The sequence below is a fragment of the Ambystoma mexicanum genome, unplaced genomic scaffold (assembly GCF_040938575.1).
Source record: "Ambystoma mexicanum isolate Mex_15411 unplaced genomic scaffold, UKY_AmexF1_1 Mex_scaf10, whole genome shotgun sequence".
Lineage (NCBI taxonomy): Eukaryota > Metazoa > Chordata > Amphibia > Caudata > Ambystomatidae > Ambystoma > Ambystoma mexicanum.
In genome coordinates, this window is record NW_027182325.1 from 2,920,001 (window position 1) to 2,925,000 (window position 5,000).

General features: G+C 47.8%; 14 non-coding genes and 4 pseudogenes across 14 annotated transcripts; all 18 read left to right on the top strand.

The window, feature by feature from the left end:
• The first annotated feature begins 41 nt into the window (after nt 1-41).
• On the top strand, nt 42-160 carry LOC138540185 (5S ribosomal RNA). Its single transcript, XR_011288242.1, has one exon. It is a non-coding gene; the product is annotated as a 5S ribosomal RNA (ribosomal RNA).
• A 106-nt stretch (nt 161-266) lies between these two features.
• Nucleotides 267-385, top strand: LOC138550526 (5S ribosomal RNA). The gene has a single exon (XR_011294276.1). It is a non-coding gene; the product is annotated as a 5S ribosomal RNA (ribosomal RNA).
• Nucleotides 386-478: 93 nt separating this feature from the next.
• LOC138541097 (5S ribosomal RNA) lies at nt 479-597 on the top strand. The gene has a single exon (XR_011289112.1). It is a non-coding gene; the product is annotated as a 5S ribosomal RNA (ribosomal RNA).
• A 106-nt stretch (nt 598-703) lies between these two features.
• LOC138545234 (5S ribosomal RNA) lies at nt 704-812 on the top strand (annotated as a pseudogene).
• Nucleotides 813-1,275: 463 nt separating this feature from the next.
• On the top strand, nt 1,276-1,394 carry LOC138538945 (5S ribosomal RNA). Its single transcript, XR_011287027.1, has one exon. It is a non-coding gene; the product is annotated as a 5S ribosomal RNA (ribosomal RNA).
• A 106-nt stretch (nt 1,395-1,500) lies between these two features.
• On the top strand, nt 1,501-1,619 carry LOC138540186 (5S ribosomal RNA). Its single transcript, XR_011288243.1, has one exon. It is a non-coding gene; the product is annotated as a 5S ribosomal RNA (ribosomal RNA).
• A 106-nt stretch (nt 1,620-1,725) lies between these two features.
• On the top strand, nt 1,726-1,844 carry LOC138550527 (5S ribosomal RNA). Its single transcript, XR_011294277.1, has one exon. It is a non-coding gene; the product is annotated as a 5S ribosomal RNA (ribosomal RNA).
• A 93-nt stretch (nt 1,845-1,937) lies between these two features.
• On the top strand, nt 1,938-2,056 carry LOC138548199 (5S ribosomal RNA). The gene has a single exon (XR_011292010.1). It is a non-coding gene; the product is annotated as a 5S ribosomal RNA (ribosomal RNA).
• Nucleotides 2,057-2,162: 106 nt separating this feature from the next.
• On the top strand, nt 2,163-2,271 carry LOC138545235 (5S ribosomal RNA; annotated as a pseudogene).
• A 463-nt stretch (nt 2,272-2,734) lies between these two features.
• Nucleotides 2,735-2,853, top strand: LOC138538946 (5S ribosomal RNA). The gene has a single exon (XR_011287028.1). It is a non-coding gene; the product is annotated as a 5S ribosomal RNA (ribosomal RNA).
• Nucleotides 2,854-2,959: 106 nt separating this feature from the next.
• LOC138537932 (5S ribosomal RNA) lies at nt 2,960-3,078 on the top strand. The gene has a single exon (XR_011286050.1). It is a non-coding gene; the product is annotated as a 5S ribosomal RNA (ribosomal RNA).
• A 93-nt stretch (nt 3,079-3,171) lies between these two features.
• LOC138548200 (5S ribosomal RNA) lies at nt 3,172-3,290 on the top strand. The gene has a single exon (XR_011292011.1). It is a non-coding gene; the product is annotated as a 5S ribosomal RNA (ribosomal RNA).
• Nucleotides 3,291-3,396: 106 nt separating this feature from the next.
• LOC138545236 (5S ribosomal RNA) lies at nt 3,397-3,505 on the top strand (annotated as a pseudogene).
• A 463-nt stretch (nt 3,506-3,968) lies between these two features.
• On the top strand, nt 3,969-4,087 carry LOC138538947 (5S ribosomal RNA). Its single transcript, XR_011287029.1, has one exon. It is a non-coding gene; the product is annotated as a 5S ribosomal RNA (ribosomal RNA).
• Nucleotides 4,088-4,193: 106 nt separating this feature from the next.
• On the top strand, nt 4,194-4,312 carry LOC138540187 (5S ribosomal RNA). Its single transcript, XR_011288244.1, has one exon. It is a non-coding gene; the product is annotated as a 5S ribosomal RNA (ribosomal RNA).
• Nucleotides 4,313-4,418: 106 nt separating this feature from the next.
• On the top strand, nt 4,419-4,537 carry LOC138550528 (5S ribosomal RNA). Its single transcript, XR_011294278.1, has one exon. It is a non-coding gene; the product is annotated as a 5S ribosomal RNA (ribosomal RNA).
• A 93-nt stretch (nt 4,538-4,630) lies between these two features.
• LOC138548201 (5S ribosomal RNA) lies at nt 4,631-4,749 on the top strand. The gene has a single exon (XR_011292012.1). It is a non-coding gene; the product is annotated as a 5S ribosomal RNA (ribosomal RNA).
• Nucleotides 4,750-4,855: 106 nt separating this feature from the next.
• Nucleotides 4,856-4,964, top strand: LOC138545237 (5S ribosomal RNA; annotated as a pseudogene).
• The last annotated feature ends 36 nt before the right edge of the window (nt 4,965-5,000 follow it).

Sequence of the window (5,000 nt, forward strand, 5' to 3'; positions counted from 1 at the left end):
CCGACTAGATGCTTAAAAGTACAAAACTCACTAGGCCCAGAGCCTACGGCCACACCACACTGAATGTGCCTGATCTCGTCTGATCTCAGAAGCTAAGCAGTGTCGGGCCTAGTTAGTACCTGGATGGAAGACCGCCTGGGAATACCAGGTGCTGTAGGCTTTTTTGTACTCCAAGTTCAGGAAGTGAGCCATTTCTCAATTGCCTTTCAAAACTGCAAGGTCTAGCCGACTAGATGCTTAAAAGTACAAAACTCACAAGAACCAGAGCCTACGGCCACACCACACTGAATGCGCCCGATCTCGTCTGATCTCGGAAGCTAAGCAGTGTCGGGCCTCGTTAGTACCTGGATGGGAGACCGCCTGGGAATACCAGGTGCTGTAGGCTTTTTTGTGCTCCAAGTTCAGGAAGTGAGCCATTTCTCAATTGCAAGGTCTAGCTGACTAGATGCTTAAAAGTACAAAACTCACTAGGCCCAGAGCCTACGGCCACACCACACTGATTGCGCCCGATCTCGTCTGATCTCGGAAGCTAAGCAGTGTCGGGCCTAGTTAGTACCTGGATGGGAGACCACCTGGGACTACCAGGTGCTGTAGGCTTTTTTGTGCTCCAAGTTCAGGAAGTGAGCCATTTCACAATTGCCTTTCAAAACTGCAAGGTCTAGCCGACTAGATGCTTAAAAGTACAAAACTCACTAGGCCCAGAGCCTACGGCCACACCACACTGAATGCGCCCGATCTCGGAAGCTAAGCAGGGTCAGGCCTAGTTAGTACCTGGATGGGAGACTGCCTGGGAATACCAGGTGCTGTAGGCTTTTTTGTGCTCCATGATTAGTAATTGCGCAACTTCTCAATTATTTTTCAAATTTGGTATGTTTCCAAAATAATTGTATCCCGTTTTATAGCGGAAATGTTGGACAACATCATGAGGGCTGGAGCTACCTTTTTACATAGAATTAGCATACAGGTAGTGTGTTCATGGGTAATAAATCGACTTTCACATGTAATGCAGTACAGAGAATATTGAGTCCTTCAAGAGGCATGAAAGAAAACCATTATTGTGTTGATTGTTCTCTCCACCTCCCTGCAACAGACACAGGATGGATGAATTAAAGTTATCCTACCAGACATAGGAGTCCTGAATGGGCCCACCAGTCTTATATATCTCGCCTGATCGAGCCTGATCGAGCGATGAGCGTGGTATCATGTTGCAAGTGGCTGCATGGCTTAGCTTACTAAATGCAAATGCATAAGAGTAATATTCTTAGCATTCCTAGAGCCTACGGCCACACCACACTGAATGCACCCGATCTCGACTGATCTCGGAAGTTAAGCAGTGTCAGGCCTAGTTAGTACCTGGATGGGAGACCGCCTGGGAATACCAGGTGCTGTAGGCTTTTTTGTGCTCCAAGTTCAGGAAGTGAGCCCTTTCTCAATTGCCTTTTAAAACTGCAAGGTCTAGCCGACTAGATGCTTAAAAGTACAAAACTCACTAGGCCCAGAGCCTACGGCCACACCACACTGAATGTGCCTGATCTCGTCTGATCTCAGAAGCTAAGCAGTGTCGGGCCTAGTTAGTACCTGGATGGAAGACCGCCTGGGAATACCAGGTGCTGTAGGCTTTTTTGTACTCCAAGTTCAGGAAGTGAGCCATTTCTCAATTGCCTTTCAAAACTGCAAGGTCTAGCCGACTAGATGCTTAAAAGTACAAAACTCACAAGAACCAGAGCCTACGGCCACACCACACTGAATGCGCCCGATCTCGTCTGATCTCGGAAGCTAAGCAGTGTCGGGCCTCGTTAGTACCTGGATGGGAGACCGCCTGGGAATACCAGGTGCTGTAGGCTTTTTTGTGCTCCAAGTTCAGGAAGTGAGCCATTTCTCAATTGCAAGGTCTAGCTGACTAGATGCTTAAAAGTACAAAACTCACTAGGCCCAGAGCCTACGGCCACACCACACTGATTGCGCCCGATCTCGTCTGATCTCGGAAGCTAAGCAGTGTCGGGCCTAGTTAGTACCTGGATGGGAGACCACCTGGGAATACCAGGTGCTGTAGGCTTTTTTGTGCTCCAAGTTCAGGAAGTGAGCCATTTCACAATTGCCTTTCAAAACTGCAAGGTCTAGCCGACTAGATGCTTAAAAGTACAAAACTCACTAGGCCCAGAGCCTACGGCCACACCACACTGAATGCGCCCGATCTCGGAAGCTAAGCAGGGTCAGGCCTAGTTAGTACCTGGATGGGAGACTGCCTGGGAATACCAGGTGCTGTAGGCTTTTTTGTGCTCCATGATTAGTAATTGCGCAACTTCTCAATTATTTTTCAAATTTGGTATGTTTCCAAAATAATTGTATCCCGTTTTATAGCGGAAATGTTGGACAACATCATGAGGGCTGGAGCTACCTTTTTACATAGAATTAGCATACAGGTAGTGTGTTCATGGGTAATAAATCGACTTTCACATGTAATGCAGTACAGAGAATATTGAGTCCTTCAAGAGGCATGAAAGAAAACCATTATTGTGTTGATTGTTCTCTCCACCTCCCTGCAACAGACACAGGATGGATGAATTAAAGTTATCCTACCAGACATAGGAGTCCTGAATGGGCCCACCAGTCTTATATATCTCGCCTGATCGAGCCTGATCGAGCGATGAGCGTGGTATCATGTTGCAAGTGGCTGCATGGCTTAGCTTACTAAATGCAAATGCATAAGAGTAATATTCTTAGCATTCCTAGAGCCTACGGCCACACCACACTGAATGCACCCGATCTCGACTGATCTCGGAAGTTAAGCAGTGTCAGGCCTAGTTAGTACCTGGATGGGAGACCGCCTGGGAATACCAGGTGCTGTAGGCTTTTTTGTGCTCCAAGTTCAGGAAGTGAGCCCTTTCTCAATTGCCTTTTAAAACTGCAAGGTCTAGCCGACTAGATGCTTAAAAGTACAAAACTCACTAGGCCCAGAGCCTACGGCCACACCACACTGAATGTGCCTGATCTCGTCTGATCTCAGAAGCTAAGCAGTGTCGGGCCTCGTTAGTACCTGGATGGGAGACCGCCTGGGAATACCAGGTGCTGTAGGCTTTTTTGTGCTCCAAGTTCAGGAAGTGAGCCATTTCTCAATTGCAAGGTCTAGCTGACTAGATGCTTAAAAGTACAAAACTCACTAGGCCCAGAGCCTACGGCCACACCACACTGATTGCGCCCGATCTCGTCTGATCTCGGAAGCTAAGCAGTGTCGGGCCTAGTTAGTACCTGGATGGGAGACCACCTGGGAATACCAGGTGCTGTAGGCTTTTTTGTGCTCCAAGTTCAGGAAGTGAGCCATTTCACAATTGCCTTTCAAAACTGCAAGGTCTAGCCGACTAGATGCTTAAAAGTACAAAACTCACTAGGCCCAGAGCCTACGGCCACACCACACTGAATGCGCCCGATCTCGGAAGCTAAGCAGGGTCAGGCCTAGTTAGTACCTGGATGGGAGACTGCCTGGGAATACCAGGTGCTGTAGGCTTTTTTGTGCTCCATGATTAGTAATTGCGCAACTTCTCAATTATTTTTCAAATTTGGTATGTTTCCAAAATAATTGTATCCCGTTTTATAGCGGAAATGTTGGACAACATCATGAGGGCTGGAGCTACCTTTTTACATAGAATTAGCATACAGGTAGTGTGTTCATGGGTAATAAATCGACTTTCACATGTAATGCAGTACAGAGAATATTGAGTCCTTCAAGAGGCATGAAAGAAAACCATTATTGTGTTGATTGTTCTCTCCACCTCCCTGCAACAGACACAGGATGGATGAATTAAAGTTATCCTACCAGACATAGGAGTCCTGAATGGGCCCACCAGTCTTATATATCTCGCCTGATCGAGCCTGATCGAGCGATGAGCGTGGTATCATGTTGCAAGTGGCTGCATGGCTTAGCTTACTAAATGCAAATGCATAAGAGTAATATTCTTAGCATTCCTAGAGCCTACGGCCACACCACACTGAATGCACCCGATCTCGACTGATCTCGGAAGTTAAGCAGTGTCAGGCCTAGTTAGTACCTGGATGGGAGACCGCCTGGGAATACCAGGTGCTGTAGGCTTTTTTGTGCTCCAAGTTCAGGAAGTGAGCCCTTTCTCAATTGCCTTTTAAAACTGCAAGGTCTAGCCGACTAGATGCTTAAAAGTACAAAACTCACTAGGCCCAGAGCCTACGGCCACACCACACTGAATGTGCCTGATCTCGTCTGATCTCAGAAGCTAAGCAGTGTCGGGCCTAGTTAGTACCTGGATGGAAGACCGCCTGGGAATACCAGGTGCTGTAGGCTTTTTTGTACTCCAAGTTCAGGAAGTGAGCCATTTCTCAATTGCCTTTCAAAACTGCAAGGTCTAGCCGACTAGATGCTTAAAAGTACAAAACTCACAAGAACCAGAGCCTACGGCCACACCACACTGAATGCGCCCGATCTCGTCTGATCTCGGAAGCTAAGCAGTGTCGGGCCTCGTTAGTACCTGGATGGGAGACCGCCTGGGAATACCAGGTGCTGTAGGCTTTTTTGTGCTCCAAGTTCAGGAAGTGAGCCATTTCTCAATTGCAAGGTCTAGCTGACTAGATGCTTAAAAGTACAAAACTCACTAGGCCCAGAGCCTACGGCCACACCACACTGATTGCGCCCGATCTCGTCTGATCTCGGAAGCTAAGCAGTGTCGGGCCTAGTTAGTACCTGGATGGGAGACCACCTGGGAATACCAGGTGCTGTAGGCTTTTTTGTGCTCCAAGTTCAGGAAGTGAGCCATTTCACAATTGCCTTTCAAAACTGCAAGGTCTAGCCGACTAGATGCTTAAAAGTACAAAACTCACTAGGCCCAGAGCCTACGGCCACACCACACTGAATGCGCCCGATCTCGGAAGCTAAGCAGGGTCAGGCCTAGTTAGTACCTGGATGGGAGACTGCCTGGGAATACCAGGTGCTGTAGGCTTTTTTGTGCTCCATGATTAGTAATTGCGCAACTTCT